General features: G+C 33.8%; 1 protein-coding gene across 1 annotated transcript in view; it reads left to right on the top strand.

Moving 5' to 3' along the window:
• Nucleotides 1-3,268: 3,268 nt before the first annotated feature.
• The window catches only part of LOC141283595 (transmembrane protein 121-like), a 57,307-nt gene continuing 40,503 nt past the window's right edge, over nt 3,269-20,072 (top strand). The window contains exon 1 of the mRNA XM_073816892.1: nt 3,269-3,523. The gene's annotated coding sequence lies outside the window, so the exon portion shown is untranslated. The remainder of the gene's footprint in view (nt 3,524-20,072) is intronic.

Below are 20,072 nucleotides of genomic sequence, written 5' to 3'. Positions count from 1 at the left end.
AGATGTAAAACTTTAAATACAAATTTAGAAATGATCACAAAAAAATCACATAAAATTACTAAAAATTTATTGAAATTAGATATAAAAAGCTAATTTAAAGTATTAATAAAAACTATAATAATACAAAAATTATATTATATTAAATGTATATTATATTATAATTATATTAAATTACTATATATTATTATATTAGTAAAATATTTTGAATATATTACCAAAAAGATTTTTTTTTTAAGTTAAAATATAAAATAAAATAAAAACAATTATTAGATGTAAAACTTTAATTGCAATTTTGGAAATGTTGCATTGGCAAGTAACTAAGTTTAATTTGATTTAAACAGTAAAAAATATTAAAACTAAAAATTACCCTATTTAACAAAAAATTAATAAAAAATTAAAAATCACATTAAAATTTAATGTATTGAAATTAGATATAAAAAAAGCTACTTTGAAGTATTAATAGAAACTATGATAATACAAAAAATATATTAAATTACTATATATTATTATATTATTAAAATATTTTGAATATACTACCAAAAATAAGAATGTTTTAGTTTAAAGTTTAAAATATAAAACAAAATGAAAACAATTATTAGATGTACAACTTTAAATACAAATTTGGAAAAGTTGCACTGGCAAATAACAAAGTTTAATTCAAATTATACACTAGAAAAAAATATTAAAACTACACTAAAAATTATTTTATTTAACATTAAAATTCATTAAATTATTGTATATTATTACATTAATCAAATGTTTTTAATATATCACCAAAAAGAACCAAAATTTTTTAGTGAAAATGGAATTGTTAAATTCCAAAAAAAATTATTTCTGCTAAGCGAATTTGAGAAGAAACATCTGCGCCAAAATTGAAACTTCAATAAAAACCAGCATTAAGTCTCCTGAGCCACAAGAGAGCAATATCTGAGCAATTAGATTTTCCTCTGGGGAAAACGAGCCAAAAGAGTGACAGGAGAGAGAGACGAGGGTGTAAAACAGGAAAGATAGATGAAGAAATACAGTCAAACGGACAGAAAGTACACAGATAATAACGCCACAAACTCTTTCTCTCACAGATCGTGACAATATCTGCAGAGCGACTCTCTGACCGGAGGAGATGAAGAAGTGACGCGACAGCTCAAGATACACTTCACACCACACATCTGCCCTGCTGTCATGATACTAAAACATCATGAATAAATCATTCAAACATTTGCTGTGCCTTGTTTTCTGGTTACTTTCATTCTGGATGTTTTGGGTTCATCCAGAAACCGAAAGCACATGAAGAACATTAGCACAGCGTGAACTGAAGCCACATCAGCAAACTACTGCATCTCACGCAGGGAGCTTTGGCTGTGAACGGCACATTCTGGCACACGCATTAGATCATCTGAGTACTAACAAAAAATCTGAGATGTCTAGTGAACTTCATTACACAGATGCACATAAACTTCATTATGAAAGTGCTGGCCAAATCACACCTCCATGTAAATAGTTATTACATAAGTAGGAAAATCCCATTGCCATTGTTTGTTTATCCTAAATAGAAGTCCTGGATAGACCAGCCAAATATATGCATGAAGTCAATATCATCGCTGGGCTGGCTGTTTTGCTTTCCTCTAAATATTTTATGTTCATAACCAAACCAATCTCCCCAATCTGAATAGATCCATCAAACCTCTTTCACGCAGTGCCGCTGTGCATTTGACATTCAAATTAATTACAGACAACAGGAGAAATGCTCTTTATTCGTGAACAAAAGTCGTGAGGTGACTTGAGAAGATACAATATTTATAGTAAAAATATTATATATTTAAAAATATAAATATAATACAATATTAAACTAGAATTTATAATATAATATTAGGTGACCTGAGGAGATTTTTTACTGTAAAAAATATTAAATACTATTAATAATATATTATTAAATAAGAATAATTAAAAATATATATAATTAAAAAAAATAAATAAATAATAATAATTGTTAGGAGCCAGTTCTCTTAATAAATCGGTCCAAACAATCTTAACCTTATAAATTATTGTTTTTAAGTTGTTTATGCTTAAATCTATAAAAAAGGGTTACATTATTATTGATATTATATTATATACAAGTCATTATATTATTACATTACATTATAAGTCATTAGGTGACCTGAGGAGATAAAATAGCCATTTAAAAATATATTTAAATATAATGTAATATAACAAGTAAATATGAGGTGACCTGAGAAGATATAATATTTACTGTAAAAAAAAAAAATTAGATATTAAAAAAATAATATTATAATCAAAAAATAAATGTTTATTATATTATATTATATTATATTATAGTCATGAGGTGACCTGAGGAGATAAATTCATTTAATGATATAATATAATATAAATACTGTATTTACTGTAAAAAAATATATTAGATATTAATTAAAAAAATAGTATTCTAATTAAAAAATAAATTTGTATTATTATATTATATAATATTATATAATATTATATTATATTATATTATATTATAGGTGACCTGAGGAGATAAATTAATTTAAGAATTTCTATTATATTAATTATAAATTCATTTAAATTAATTTAAGAATATAATATAATATAAAAAGTAAATATGAGGTGACCTGAGATTTACTGTAAAAAAATATTAGATATAAAAAATAATATTATAATTAAAAAATAAATGTTTATAATATAATACAATGTAATATAATAAGTTCTAATAATATTCCTGTATAATAATGTATATAATATACATATTACTGTTAATCCAGTGATTTTTGGGCAAAACAAGATTTTACATAAACAAATAATGAGTACATTAATGATCAGAATTAATAACTAATGACTATAGAAACTGTCAGCTGTATACTTTTACTGTTGACATTTCTAAAATTTTAACCTGCAAAACAAAAGAATAAAACATAGAAGTGTAAAAAAAAAAATAATTAAAATGTAAATAATTTACTAATTTATTAAATTAAAAAAACACATTTATATAGTTATATTAAACAACATATAATAATACTTTTTTTTTTATTTGCACTATTATTAGAATTTTATTTTACAGTTTTAGTCAAGCCAATAAAAGCACACTAAATTGAATTGAAATGGAGAGTGAAAAAAAGGGAAATAGAGAGAGGGAGATGTGGGGAGAGAGAGGGGGGAAAAAAAGAAAAAAGTGTGTGTGTGTGAGAGAGAGAGAGAGACAGAGAGAGAGAGAGAGAGAGAGAGAGAGCGAGCGCAAGCATTCGGGAACGAGGTGAATTGCATCGTGATTTCATCCGAGCGCAGCTGCGAGACACGCTGGAATCCAAACAGGCTTTTTCTATTTCCAAACGTTTGTTTCTGAGGTTTTCCTCTCGCTATCATCCTCGTGCAGTGCTTCAGTGTTTTCTGTCTCACCACATGAGTTGGATTGTAATACTGTGAAGCCTCATGGAATCAGACGCCGGACGGGTTCGGTCTCCTGCTGGATTAAAAGCATCGTTCAGTCAGATGAGCGACGCCGACAGACACTGAGGTGAGATGACCAATGACACCACTCATCTGTGCAAACAACCTCTCAGCCTTCATTAATCACAACATGGCTCAATAACTAGTACTTTTTGTGCTCGGCATGTCACTCAACTAACTAAAAGTAAGAGTATATGACAGTGGCTCTCAACTGGTTTTGTTTCAGGACTCAGATTTTAGATTTACATCAGGTGGTGTCCAAAAGTGTTTGGTCAGTTCAAAATATTAATGTAGCATTTTTGCATGCAATTTTAGGAAGATGCATGCGAAAATAAGCATATTTATGCATGCATTTTCTCAAAAAATTCAACCATTTTTAAAAATGTATACGCAACATGAAAATGCATGGAAAATATGCCTATTTTATTATTAAAACAGTAAAAAAAAAAAAAAAAACAACATTGCAGCTGATGACCAAAAATGTTTGGTCAGTTCAAAATTTTAATTTTGCAAGTATTTTTATGAAGGTGCATGCGAAAATAAGCATATTTTTGCATGCATTTTCTCCAAAAATGAAACCATTTTTAAAAATGTATATAAAATGTGAAAATGCACGTAAATTATGCTTATTTTTACATGCATTTTCTGAAAAAACTAAACAGTAAAAAAAAAAAAAAACATGAAAATACATAGCTAAAAAACATGAAAATGCATGCGAATGATCAAAATAGCACAGAAACAGCTGAAAAAAAGCATTGCTTTGAAATGTTGTGCATGCACAAGTATAATTTACCAGCAAAAACACATGATACACTAAGCCAGGAATTAAGTGCCAAATGAATTTGCACCAAAATATCAGAGTTCAATTGCTTTTGACATCAAGAACAAAAGATAAGGATGCATTTTTTTTAAATGTCCTAACTCAGCATTGTTTATATGGTAAGTTGCATTTACGATTTTCCTTGCTATCCGTGACCCACCATATCAAACTCAGAACTACGACCCACCAGTTGAAATCTGGCGCTCTAAGAGACCGTTCCCATGCTTTTCTGGTGTTTTGTGATGTGTGTGGTCATTTCTGTCTGTAGACGCTGCGGTAGTTTGTTGCTGCTGGCTTCTTAAGTTTATTACACACATACGCAGCAGCGGCCCTGGAAGCCTCTCGGAGTACTTTATGATATTACACAGCCCAGCGTTTGATTTATGAATCCTCAGTGCCGTGGAAACCACTGAGCCGCTGCTTCTCTAGGGAATGACCCCGTTCACCAACACGCCTTCAAAGTGCTACAAAGTTGCTTCAGATAGGATCTGTGATGGGTGTGTTTCTTCTGAGGAGTACGAGAAAGGGCAAAGACCTTCGCTAGTTTATTCAGCATAAGCATGTCGACAGGAGAGGTGTTTTCTTGTTTTCTTTTGTCAGGATCTCATCTGCACACTATATGGTCAGAAGCACGTGGAATTCCGCTCTTTAATTAATGGGTTTGGTTATTCCAGTAATTCCAATCAAATTGTACACCATTACTACACCATTCTAGAGATTTCTGTGCTTGCGACTTTGCAGTAGGCTTTTTTGGGAGTGGGGTTCTGACTCTGGTAGGGATGAGCTTGACTGGTCTGCACAAACCCAGACATAAATCCCATTGATAAACTGGAAGAGCGGCGGAGACCCCAGATCGACCGTCTGACCTCACTGATGCTCTTGTGCTTTGTTGAACATTTAATTTCAAACACATTAATCCCTCCCTTTACTGCTATTGTACAACAACTTCATCTCTTCTGGGAAGGTTTTCCACTGGATGCTGGAACAAGGATGCAGGAATTTGCTCCCATTTTGACACACAAAAGCATCAGTGAGCAGGATTAAATCCAAATATTATACAATAGGCAAATTTTGGGTCATGTCACGAAAATAATATATAAAAATTTTTAATTTAGCATTTTTGCACGTATTTTCATGAAGATGCATGTGAAATAAGCATATTTTATAAATAAGCAATAAGCATATTTTTGAATGCATTTTCTCAAAAATTGAAACATTTTTAAAAAATGTATATAAAACATGAAAATGCATATTTTTACATGCATTTTCTGAAAAAAAAAGTTTAAAAAAACAAAAATGAAAATTCTTTTTTTTTAAATAAACATTAAAAAAATGCATGCAAATTATTAAAATAGCACAGAAACTGCTGAAAACAGCATTAATTTGAAATTTTGTGCATGCACAAGTTTAATACCATTTACCAATATAATATATGAGGTTACCTAAGGAGATGTAATTTACACTGTAAACATTAAAAAAAAAACAATAATAATAATAATATCATAATAATGAATTTAAAGTTAAAATAGTTTTTTTGTAAATCATGTAGTTAAACTCAGATTTTAGATTTACATCAGCTGACATCAGTGTTTTAATTTTGCATTTTTGAACAAATTTTCATGAAGATGCATGTGAAAATAAGCATATTTTTGCATGCATTTTCTGAAAAAACAAAACTGTTTTAAAAAACAAATATGAAAATGCATAGATTTTTAAAACAAAAATAAACATAAAAATGCATGCAAATGATCAAAATAGCACAGAAACAGCTGAAAACAGCATTCATTTGAAATGAATTGAATTTATTTTATTATTTTTTTTCAGTAAGATAAGGTGCATAAACTACAATGAAAATGCATTACTAAATTAATTCCTAGATTGAAAAACGTTTGCTTAAGTCATGACTGAATAATCTGCTCACATGCTTGGCTACACACTCACACGTAATTTATTATATTTAATAAAAGAGCCGCAGTGGCTCCCATTTCTATATCTATTGCATCAATTTAACACAAACACATTGGCTAGAAATGCTACTTTATTAAAAAATATTTGTTAAATTTGCAATTTGAATTGGCTCCAAATAATCCCAAAGTGGTTCAGGTCTGGGTTTTTTGTGCAAGTCTCTCTTTGACACCATAGTCAGTAAATAATTTTAGATAGAGCTCACTGAAAATAAGAGAGAGACTCTCGACAAGCGGTTGCTACAAAGTTGAAAGCACACAATTCTCTAGCATGTCATTACGTCCAATTGCGGCTCGCAAGCAAACGGAGTTGTGATCCGTCACACGGGCAGGTCACATTACCAGATACTGACTCCAATCTAAGTTGGTTTAGCTAGTCTATCATCTTTTTCTGATGGAATGGCTTCCCTTACTGCCAAAAAACGCAATAAAATCAGCTGTAGAAAGATCAGACAGAGCCTTTCCTCATCTCTGACTGGCACTGAAATTAAAAAAATCAAATAAATGGCAAGATCTTAGAGACCGCTTTGTTTCGGAAATATTAAAACTCTTCATTTTATTTGGGATTGTATGATAATGAGACTGTTTTGCACATAAAACAAAGCGATTTTTTCCCTGAGGATGAATTGTGCCTTTTCTTGTTTCTCCAAATTGAAAGGAAATAAAGTGTACAAATTGCCACATGAACGAAGCAGTTCCACGACAGAATAGATGATTTTCTTGCAGCTCAGTTTAAATAGGTTTCGGCTGGTTTTTCTGAGTAAGTGTTTCCTCTATTTATAGAGTGCGATGTGTGTGACAGATACATTCTGAATCTCTTTTATCAAAGTTATTGACACTGGCGAGTCCCACTGGTGGTTTATCTCCAGGCCGATAATTGAATGGCTCTATTATGTGTTTGTTTATGGGCCGCTCGCAGAGGAAAAGGCTTTTGTGTGTTCAGATATGACACTCTGTGATAATACTGCTTCAATGGTAATGAAATTATCTCTAATATAAAAGGCTAAGATCCACAAATACTGACAAAATACTCAATGCACATAAACAGATAATAGAGAAGCTACATAGGGCCCTATGAAATTATTCTATTTATTTTATTTAATTATTTTATTTTTTCCCCATTTTCAGTTTTATTTTTTCTAAATGCTGTTTTTTTCTATTTAAATTTTTTCTCGACTGCAATTTAGTAGTTAAATAAATGTCAATATTTAAAAAGCATGTCTATTATAAAAATAATGAAACTTACACAATTTAGCAACAATTTATTAAAAGTATGAAATAGCCCCTGCCAAATTCCATTAGTTTCTCTTTTTTTTTCATTTAAATTTTTTCTCGACTCCGTTTCAGTGGTTAAGTAGCCTATATTTTAATATTTAAAAAGCATGTCTAATTAATTGAAATCATGAAACTTAAACAATTAAACAACATTTTATTAAATGTTTTTTATTAAAATAAATAATTTTTTAGAGCACTATGAATGTTTTATTTATCATCAAATTCCATTATTATTTTGTTTTACACTAATAGGGCCCGATGATTTATTTTATTTTATTTTATAAATTTATCTTTTAATTAAATGAAAATTAAACAAATCTTTTAATGTTTTTGGCAAGCAAAGTTCTGTACAACAGAGGTTTACTGTTAAAATTAAAACACTGAAGAAAAATCATTATTACCTCAATTATAAAATCAAGAAAAATTGTAGTAGTAGTAATTATTACAGTAAATTATTATTATTGCCTTGAGACATACATTCTACTGCACAATAATAATTTATTTCTGTCACAATTGCAAGTTTTTTTGACATGCAATTAATTCACATGCAAAACACACAAGCAAGCATCATATTTAATTTGTTTGCAATTTAATATTCAAGACACTAGTCCATATCTCGTTTTGATTTAAGTTTACTGACAGACTTTTGATTTTTTCATCTATAATTTGACAATTTCCATGACATTTATACAGTAAATTCCATTTTTATGACATTTTCACGATTCTGTCCATGTTTTTTTTTCTGGAAATCATGCAACATATGCATGTGTCATTCTGTTAATGCAGCCGGCTCAAAAAGTTTTTTTTCCCCTCATGAGTAAAAGGCAGAGGATACATGGAGGCACATAGAAGCTCATTTTATCTGATGGTATAGCAGACAGAAACCATCCCTATAGTGTTGTTTTACAGCAGTGGACCGAAAATGGGTCACAACCCAGCAGTCACAGGGGGTTTGTGACCCATTTTAGTGGCAGACAGCAGGGAAAAAACTGTGCTAAATGAAAATGTAACAATAGTTAGAACAGTAAAATAAACAAACAAGCTTCTCAACTTCTAAAATGAAGAGAAATGCTTCTCATTACTGTTGTTGTTGATGTCAAAAATCATGCATCCAATCAAACTTCAGTCAAATTACATGGATGTCAACAGGTCTCTACTGTACATCCTAAACAAAACCACACAAGGTAAAAATAATAATAAAAAAAACATTACCAAACCTGTTGTGTTTTTCAAAAGAAAGCAACAAAAAAGTAAACAAACAAAAAATGCAACTAATTAACAAAAACACGAGAAAAGAAAAAAATAGACATACTGTAAAAAATTGTACGATAAAAAACAAAACAAAAAGAAAACTAAAATATTAAAAATGAATGACAAAATAAAAATAAATAAAAACACAAAACAAGAAAAATCTATAAAAATACAAATTTTAAATACAAACAAAGCTGCAAGCAGCGATTACTGGGGTTCAAGTGCTTTAAGGCATTTAAGCACAGATGAAAAAATACATTATTTACCAAGTTTGTAACCACCTAAATCAATGATTTTAAAAAGCATTTTTGGGAAATCCAGGTAATTTACCATACAAATATTATGTTTTTTTTTTAATGGTTATTACTGTTATAGCAGCAGCTGTGGTCAGATCTCCTTAAAACGTTGCACACTTGTTTAGAATCACCTGTCGCATGAAGTTTTAAGTTTTCCTTTAGGCTTCATAGGAATTTGGGTAAATTTGGACAGGCCCCTTTTCTAAACGAACCCATTATAGCCTCCCAAAAGGTAAATATTTTTTGATAAATATTGACCTAGAGAATCCAGTGAATTGTACTTGTGAATTTGTGAAGTTTTGAGTTTTCCTTTAGGCTTTATAGAATTTTGGGTAAATTTGGACAGGCCCCTTTTCTAAACGAACCCGTTTAAACCTCCCAAAGGGTAAATTTCAACTTTTTTTATATAAATATTGACCTAGAGAGTCCAGAGAATTGTACTTGTGAATTTGTGAAGTTTTGAGTTTTTCTTTAGGCTTTATAGGATTTTGGGTACATTTGGAAAGACCACTTGTCTAAACAAACCCGTTATAGCCTCCCAAAGGGTAAATTTCAACTTTTTTTGATACTTATTTGCTTATTTGCTTTTTGTTTTGTTTTTTCAGATTGAGCAAAAAACCTGGGAAAAGTTTGCAAAAGTAGTTTGTTGAGAGCTTCTCAATTATTTAACAAATTATTTGATTGACAGTAGTGGTTATAGAGGCAAAGTTGTCCAGAATTTTCCACAAGTTGATATGATTCTTTAGGGTCTTAATGAGAAGTCTATAACATTCTTTGGTTAAAATTTCTCAATGGTAGTGTAAAAAACACTCTTTTTACCTGGTCAAAATCAGCCCTATTCTGTTGCATGTTCCTTTAAATGCTAATAAGCTCTGGTCGCCCTGCCCCTCTCTGCCATGGGATGACGAGCCGTAATGTTTACTTTAGCTGCATTTAGCTGCAAAACTTGCTAACTAGCACATTATTAAGAAAGGCCATTTGCAAAGAAGCATAAAAAACCTTATACTCACTTCTGCTGTGGGTGAAGCTGCATCACGAATGATTTGCACGAACATAGACGTATCTGTAGATCGGGATCGGCGCTTTCCTTTAAAAAATGAAAGTAACGTTAATCCTCTGCGTCTTCAGCGTCTGTTCATTATTACATCCAACAACAGAACACCTCATTTGCTTAATCGTAGACATTTTTGTCTTCCTCTGCACCTGAGTCGACACAATGGCGATCGGAGTCGGACTGTTTCAGCTCGGTGAGGGCGGGGCTAAGGTAAGGCGCTCATGTCAATCAACTATCGTCAGAGCGGTCTCTGTCGGTGTCTCATCACACCCACAAGAAGCTGACAATGACCTGATTTTAAAAAGGGGATATTACTTTAAAAAGGTAAAAAAAAAATACCACTGGTGGATATTTATCATTGTAGGGTGGTTGTGTACACAAACTGCCAACACACATTAATGTTCAAACAACATGTAAAAGTGAGTTTTGCATCCGATGACCCCTTTATTTTCCCCTTTAGTTTCTTTTATTTCCTTTGTACAGTAAACCGCCCAAAGTAGTACTGTGTTGGGTTGCCACATAATGTGCAGCGTAAAATGTGTCCTGAATCAAAAGCAGTCACTGCAGTGGAATGAGCTGCTGGCTGTGATGTGGAGACATGTGCAGAATCACTCATAACAGATTCCAATCTGGCAACATCCCCGTTTCTGTCACCGCCTGTGGCGAGTCCAGCGTGAGGTCGCTAATGCAACGGCCTCTTGATTAGCTGCTCAAACAAGCTGGAAAAGCTCTTCCTGTAGACCAGCAGTGTGACCATGAGTTTGTATTGACAGAACAGATCCATACAGCACAATGTTTCCTCAGAATCACACGTACGTTCTCTTTCTCAAACAATGCAGCCGTGTTCGTTCAATCAATCTTTCACGTGCACTAGTGAAACGCTGAAGCATATTGTGACATTCAGAGAAAAATCATCATAATATATCATTACTATACGGAAAGATATTGCAAGTTACTTTGGTTAGGAAAACAACTTACAAATCTGGCCATGAGAGACATGAGCCATATGATAAATGATGCCAATGTTCAATAAATTAAAATGATTAATCATCACAATAAACAAATCTTCTGCAAAGTAATATGGTTCATTAGTTTTACTGTTGACTATTTATGGTTGACACGCAATGTAGTAAATGAATGTTATCATATTCACAGGCTCGTCCAATCAGAATTCAGAGTCTGATGAGTTTTATAAGTGAGAGAGTATATACAGCCACTCATTAAAAGAGAAATAAACCACGACAGAGGGAGATGGAACTACAAAACAAAGCAAATATGCCACTTATCATAAGTCTGCTTAACAAATAAATCAGAAATGGACATAATATAAACTCCAATTAATATTTTATCATTATTATGTAAGGAAAAAAGGTGCAATATAGGTAGAGATGGACGACAAACTGAAATAAATAAATAAATAAAATCTGTAATATCAATAATAAACCTTTTAATTAGAAAATTGATCAGATTCACAAAGAAACTGAGAAGAAACCAAATGTCAACAGCCAAAATAAAAGTTACAACTTGAGAAATAAAGAATAATATATTGCTATTGTGTAGCCAAACATATATTTAAGAAATGTATTGTAATTTTATTTAGTGAACTAATTTATATTATTTTTTTAATATAATATAATTTTTTTTTTGTAAATTAATTTACTGAATATTTGAATTTAATTACATTTTAAAAGACTGATTACATTACAAGTTTTAAGAATTTTATTACATAATATTAAATCCAATGTCATTTTAGTTTAGAGATATTATTATAGCTTTTTTTAAATCATTCTTTATATTTTTTATATATGTCTATACAGCTATTTTCTATTTCAGTTTTACCTATTTTAGTACATCAAAATAATGAGAAAGTTTGCCTCGGAAACTAGCTGAAATAAAAAGTTATTTTATATAACAATTATTTTAACAAAATGCTCAGTTATAGTTTTAGACAACTAACCCTGATTAAATGCAAAAAAAATAAAACACAAAACCTGGAATTTGGGGAAAAAATAAAACATGAGGCCCAAAAGGTAACTTAATCCGTGGAGTTTAAAACTAAAAACGTATGTTTACATTCATTCTCAAAGTGTAACAAACACCTGGAATCAATATAGTGATAAATACTTATCGAGTAATACAGAAAAAAAGAATGATATTTCTGTGATATATTTATATTTGAAATCATTTACCAGGGAAAAACACTGAAAAGCACAAATGCTGTTTAGTATCATTACATAAAAACACCTGAGCACAGAATGTCATGCCATAACTGATGCCCTTCAGCAAAATCTGTGAGTCTCTCTCATGCTAAAGCAGCAAGACACTGTTATCCAGGTGAGAGTAGAATTAGTAGAGCATGCAGATCAGTGTGTCATCCACGTGTGAATCCAGCACATCTGATCTGGAGCTCTTATGGGCAGCGGTGCGCTGCATCTATGCCAGCGTAGCAGGACGTCCTCCAGGGCTGCTGGCTCTTCTGCGGGCACAAACACTGCAGAACCCCACAGAGATGACGGCACCTGCTTTCAGAGAGTCAAAATAGGGTTCCAGTCTGTGAGAAGGTTCTACAGTGACCCAAATCTGCTTACGTGCATTAAAAGATTAGAAGCAGCCCTGCTGGCGGAGCATGATAACTGCTGCTCACGGCATCCGTCACAGCGTCTGCCAATCCTGCACCTGCACTAAACCCACTTCCAGAGTTACACGCATGAGCCATTTTGAGGTCAAGACAGCTGGACTCGTACATAACGACTGCCTGAACCAGTCAATTATAGTGATCTTCCTGCTCTCAATACAATAGTAAACAACTCTACTACAGTCTGGTTTTGCAGCACATCCATTTGAGTCGGAAGGGAGTGGTGTGATGTGGTTGTGGGATGGAAACTGGAAGGGTGCAGGTTTAAATCCCATAAGGAGTGACCCATGAGCTATTGGCTGTTGCATAACACTGCATTTAACCTCAGGTTACTTCAGAAGAACAGCACTTGTAACTGTAATGGAAATAACTTGATATACAAGCATTTACTAAAGGCTTTATTTAAACATCTATCTACAACACCCTAAAAGCCCCATACAATGCCCTAAAAACAACACACAACATTCTAAGAACCAAAAACACTGCCAAAATCTAAAAATGCAAGTGAGTGCACAGTTATATTTTGTCTTTACAAAGTTCTTTTTTTTAACTTGCACTTCTAAAAAGTGTGCATTTGCTTAATTGCATTATTTAAACTCCCTTAAAAACCACCCACAACACCCTTAAAAACAACCAAAATGCCCTTAACCACAAACACCCAAAATACCATACCATAAAAAACACTCACAACACCCTACCCTAAAAACGACCCAAAATGCTCTAAAAACTAATCACAACACCCTAAAAGTCACCCACAATGCTCTGAAAATCAATCACAACATCCTAAAAACCATATACAATATCCCAACAACCACCCACAATGTCTTAAAAACCATGTGCAACCACCCACAAAGCTCTAAAAACACATACATCACCCTACCCTAAAAACCACCCACAATGCCCTAAAACACTCATAACACCCTACCCTATAAACCAATGACAATGCCCTAAAAATAAATATAAATAAATAATAATACAAATGTATACCATAACAACCACCCACAGTGCCCTAAAAACCATGTGCAACCACCTGCAAAACATATACATCACCCCACCCTAAAAACCACCCACAATGGCTTAAAAACAACTCACAACACCCTACCCTAAAAACCACCCAAAAAGCCCTAAAAACCAATCACAGCACCCTACAAATCACCCACAATACCCTTAAACTCAATAATACCAACCTAAACCCATGTACAATACCTTAACAATCATCCACAATGTCCTAAAAACCATGTGCAATCACCCACAAAGCTCTAAAAACCAACTACAATGCCATAAAACAACCACCAACATCCTAAAAATTACCACAATGCCCTAAAAACCAATCACAGCACCCTAAAAATTAGCCACAATGCCTTAAAAATCTATCACAAAACCTCAAAGCCACCCACAATGCCCTAAAAACCAATCACAGTACCCTGCAAATCAATCACAAAACTTTAAAGCCACCCACAATGTCTTAAAAACCAACCATAGCACCCTAAAAATCATCCTTAATGTCCTAAAAATCAATCACAAAACCTCAAAGCCACCCACAATGCCCTAAAAACCAATCACAGTACCCTGCAAATCAATCACAAAACTTTAAAGCCACCCACAATGCCCTAAAAACCATTCACAGCACCCTAAAAACTCACAATGCCCTGACATCTAAAAAAGCACCCACAATGCCCTACCCTAACAACCCACAACATGTCAAGTCCCGTTATATAGCACTTTATGCAAGGGAGATTGTTTTAAAACAGCTCAACCATAACCATGACCAGCAACACCCTAGCAACCACTTTTAAGACCCTGACAACATCCTAAAAACCAACTACAAAGTTGCACAAATCTGGTTTTATATATAGAATACTTAGCATTTTAATTTGAGGACACTGGCAAAGAAACTCAATAATCAGCCAGGAAACTACACGGCAGAAAACAAGAATAAATAAACAGGTCACATTAATTCAAGAAGCCAAAGCGAAGCAAGATAATAGAGCGGAATGAAATCACATCAGTCCTGCTGCTGGCACTGAGATAATGCTGCTCACTGGCAGCGGTCAGAAGGCCTACAGAGCAGCAGAGCGTCCCGCTCTCCCCCACTGTATTGACCCACTGCATCAAGAGGGATGGCCAGGCCAGCAGGGAAAACATCCCACTCCAATAAGGCTGTTTTCTGCTTCTATATGTGTGTCTGTTGTATAATGAATGTGCTTAATTACCGTATGTGTGTGTGCTCTCTGAATTTCACCTTGCCGTGGCCTGTAACGGCTGTGTGAAGGTTGGTTTGTGCTCATGATTTGTGCTGTACCCACTCTCTCTTTCTCTTCCTCCAAATACATTTTTTTTCATCACAGACGCCTGAATCCAGTTTTCTATATTTAGAGGTGTTTGTTAAGTCAAGCATCACTACTACTGATTATATTTAGAGTTAATGATTTGAACAAACCACTGAGCATTAAGAATTAGAGAGTAACATCTCCCGAAAGCATGTGGGCTACAGACAAGTACTGTAGGATTTCTTAATTAAATGGCAGATACCAATTGTACTAAATTTGATATTTTTAAAATACATAAAAAAATACACTAAAATAAGGTGAAGTAACTGAAGTAACAATATGGAAAAATACGTAAAAAAATATCAAATATTGCCCAGTGTTGTTATTGTTAAAACAAAAACTATTAAAAATAATTTCCAGTAATTGAAATTGAGCTGAAATACAGTAAGTTATAAATATTACATAAAAAACTAGTAATTAAAAAAAAAGAAAATTAGAAATGCTAACAAACTAAAACGAACTCAAATAAACCAATTTTTTTTCTTTAAATGACAGATAAATATATATATATATTTTTTTTATTAATAAAAATAAAAATAAAAATGACACAAAATTGTTAAAAAAAAAAAATCTATTTTATAAATCAATAAATACTATAAAAATATATAAGTAATACTAAAATAACACTGACACTGTCCAGTAAATGGTAAATGTGCAACCGGATAGCAACATGCACAAGAAAAAAACACTGGCATTTTCTTTAGACAGTGTAAAAATCTCCTTCTCCCTTTGATTCTGTAGTTCTGCCCATTTGTCCTCCTTCAGTCCCTTTCGTTCTCAAATGAACCCCAATCCCTACCGACATAATGGCTTCTATTTCAATCAATATCAGACTAGCATCTGTGATCAATGGGAGGTGAAACGTCCACCAGAGTCTCTGATGAGAAGGTAATGCAGTCAGTTCAGCCGTTTTACACTTCTGTAAGGTTTACATATACAAAAAATAAAGTTAGCAATGAACTTGAGCAGTAAAACACTTGGATGAGAAGCAGCAAATACAACATTAAAGCTGCAGAGTCATTTCTACGCTATTAACTGGGCTCTTTAGAATGGCATATTACTCTTAGTATTTTTGCCAAAATGTAAAGCATACAACACAGTATAATACTTCTAATACAGAATGTGTGCACATGTGTAAAAAAAGTATGCATGCAGGAGGCTGTATACAGTGTTTACTCACAGTCTGACAAAACGTCTGTCATCCGAAGTTACATTTATTCATTTAGCAGGTGCTTTTATCCACCGTGACCTATGAGTAAGAAGCGCTACATGCAATTGCCAGCAATATTTGCAATACAGAATGCCAGTTTCAATAGTATGCCAGAGCAGTGCGAGAGCTGACATGTCAGAGCGCTCGAATGAACAGACTTTCACACAGTCGTCTATAGGTGACTCTACAGAGACAGTATTTTACCATCAAAAATATCACAGACGACAGCTTTAATCTTCAGTTTAACACACACACACACATGCAGACGCTCCTCAGAAAGTGCTAGTGGTGAAGTACTGGAGATCTTCGTTTCCTGAAGGCACACAGTAATTAGTCGTGTGATGTGAAATCAATCAGCTCAAGCGGTGAGAGCAGCAGAGATACATCTACTAAAACACACACACACACACACACACACACACACACACACACACACACACACACACACACACACACTCACACACACACACACACACACACACACACACACACACACACACACACACACACACACACACACACACACACACACACACACACACACGACAGTTCAACGTACTACTGACTACATTGACAGCTGCCCTTTAAGGGAGCATCCTGACTGGAGCGTAACCTCATAAATGACTAATTTTGAGTGCTCAACAAAGACATAACCACACATACACATGCTAGGCAGTGTTATTGTAGTATAATTGATATAGTATTATAGATTTTTTTTTTAAATATGTGGAATTTGTAATTTTTTGTATTTTCCTTTTTAATTAAAATTTTTAGTCATATTCTTGTGTGTTTATGTGTGTACTGTATATAGTTTTCAGTCATTTTTATTTCAGTTTTAGTTGTAGTTCAAGTACAAAAAGTGAAATTTTGCTTTGGCAACTAACTTTAACCATTTTATTTCAAGTACCATTTTTTTTTACGGTTTTGATTTTACTTATAGTTTAGATTTAGTTTAGTAAGAAAGTCTTGCCTCATCATTATTATAATGTAACAGCAAACAGCAAGATACCCAAAAGCATAAATATACATACCTGTAGCACATTTATTTTAATTTTCTGTTTATTTTTTGCATCAAAATTGTATGGATACATTTTGCAGCATTATAAACAACTTTCTAGGAAAACAGATGTAAAAATGTATTATTATTAACTAAACCAGATTATAGAAGTATATTTAAAAGTATATTTTATCCTACTTAAAAATGTTGAATATTTAGTGTAATGCCTGCTGTTTCCTTGTGATTATTTGTGCAATGTATTAATGATAATAGTTTCAAAGTAAATCGTACACCAGGGTTATTTGCGAAGGTATTCATACCATAGTATTCATACCATTGTACAGTCGTGGCCAAAAGTTGAGAGAATGACACAAATATTAGTTTTCACAAAGTTTGCTGCTAAACTGCTTTTAGATCTTTGTTTCAGTTGTTTCTGTGATGTACTGAAATATAATTACAAGCACTTCATACGTTTCAAAGGCTTTTATCGACAATTACATGACATTTATGCAAAGAGTCAGTATTTGCAGTGTTGGCCCTTCTTTTTCAGGACCTCTGCAATTCGACTGGGCATGCTCTCAATCAACTTCTGGGCCAGATCCTGACTGATAGCAACCCATTCTTTCATAATCACCTCTTGGAGTTTGTCAGAATTAGTGGGTTTTTGTTTGTCCACCCGCCTCTTGAGGATTGACCACAAGTTCTTAATGGGATTAAGATCTGGGGAGTTTCCAGGCCATGGACCAAAAATTTCAACGTTTTGGTCCCCGAACCTCTTAGTTATCACTTTTGCCATATGGCACGGTGCTCCATCGTGCTGGAAAATGCATTGTTCTTCACCAAACTGTTGTTGGATTGTTGGAAGAAGTTGCTGTTGGAGGGTGTTTTGGTACCATTCTTTATTCATGGCTGTGTTTTGGGCAAAATTGTGAGTGAGCCCACTCCCTTGGATGAGAAGCAACCCCACACATGAATGGTCTCAGGATGCTTTACTGTTGGCATGAGACTGGACTGATGGTAGCGCTCGCCTTTTCTTCTCCGGACAAGCCTTTTTCCAGATGCCCCAAACAATCGGAAAGAGGCTTCATCTGAGAATATGACTTTGCCTCAGTCCTCAGCAGTCCATTCGCCATACTTTTTTGCAGAAGATCAATCTGTCCCTTTTGTTTTTTTTGTTTTTTTTTTTTTTTTGGAGAGAAGTGGCTTCTTTGCTGCCTTTCTTGACACCAGGCCATCTTCCAAAAGTCTTGGCCTCACTGTGCGTGCAGATGCGCTCACACCTGCCTGCTGCCATTCCTGAGCAAGCTCTGCACTGGTGGCACTCCGATCCCGCAGCTGAATCCTCTTTAGGAGACCATCCTGGTGCTCGCTGGACTTTCTTGGACGCCCTGAAGCCTTCCTAACAAGAATTAAACCTCTTTCCTTGAAGTTCTTGATGATCCTATAAATTGTTGATCAATGATTTCAAGCATCACCCTCCTTTTAACATGTCAAGTCTGCCATTCTAACCCAATCAGCCTGACATAATGGTCTCCAGCCTTGTGCTCGTCAACATTCTCACCTGAGTTAACAAGACGATTACTGAAATGATCTCAGCAGGTCCTTTAATGACAGCAATGAATGCAGTAGAAAGTTTTTTTTCCGGGATTAAGTTAATTTTCATGGCAAAGAAGGACTATGCAATTCATCTGATCACTCTTCATAACATTCTGGAGTATATGCAAATTGCTATTATAAAAACTTAAGCAGCAACTTTTCCAATTTCCAATATTTATGTCATTCTCAAAACTTTTGGCCACGACTGTATTCATTGTTATGTTGCTGCCTTATGTTAAACTGTTTTAAATTGCTTTTTTTCTCCACATCAGTATACACTCAAAGCACCGTAACGACAAAGCAAAAACAGAATTGTCACAACTACATAAATTTATTTAAAAAAAAAAATTAAATACATTGCATAAGTATTCACACCCCTAACTCAGTACTTAGCTTAAGCACCTTTACAGCCTCAAGTCTTTTTAGGTATGATGCAACAAGATTTCCGCAACAACATTTGGCAATGATCTGCCGTTCTTTGCCTCACCTTTACACCTCTCAACGTCTTTCTGCTTTTATGACATCTGGCAGACATTTTCAGTTTTCTCCAGAAATTTTTGATTAGGTTCAAGCCCAGGCTGTGACTGGGCCACTCAAGAACATTCAGAGTTTTTAACTGAAAATTGATTATTTACAATAATGTGTTACTTACACACTATTGTGCTGTTTAAATACTGTGCAGTTGCTTTGACACAATCTGTATTGTTAAAAGCGCTATATAAATAAAGGTGACTTGACTTGACTTGACAGAGTTGTCTATAAGCCACTCTTGCTGTGTGCTTAGGGTCATTGCCCTGCTGGAAGGTGAACCTTCTGCCTAGTCTGAGGTTCTGAATTCTCTACACTGGGTTATTGTTTAGGCTCTCTCAATATTATATCTTCTACTCTGACAAGTCCCTCAGTCCTTGCCACTGAAAAACATGAGTCTGCTACCAGCACACTTTGCTGTTGGGATGGAACTCTGCAGGTGATGAGCAGTGTCTGGTTTCCTTCAAACATGATCCTTGGAACTGAGGTTCATCAGAGCACAGAATCTTGTTTCTCAGAGTCTGAGGGTCCATTAGATGCTTTTTTGAAAATTCCAAGTGTGTTTTCATGTGTCTTCTTCACTGAGGTGAGGATTGAGTCTTGTCACATCGCCATAAGGCCCAGATCTGTGGAGTGTTGCAGTGATGTTTGTCCTTCATC

The sequence above is a fragment of the Garra rufa genome, chromosome 13 (assembly GCF_049309525.1).
Source record: "Garra rufa chromosome 13, GarRuf1.0, whole genome shotgun sequence".
In the NCBI taxonomy this organism is placed as follows: Eukaryota; Metazoa; Chordata; class Actinopteri; order Cypriniformes; family Cyprinidae; genus Garra; species Garra rufa.
The sequence above is the reverse complement of the archived record's forward strand: the minus strand, read 5'-3'. Positions and strand labels throughout refer to the sequence as shown.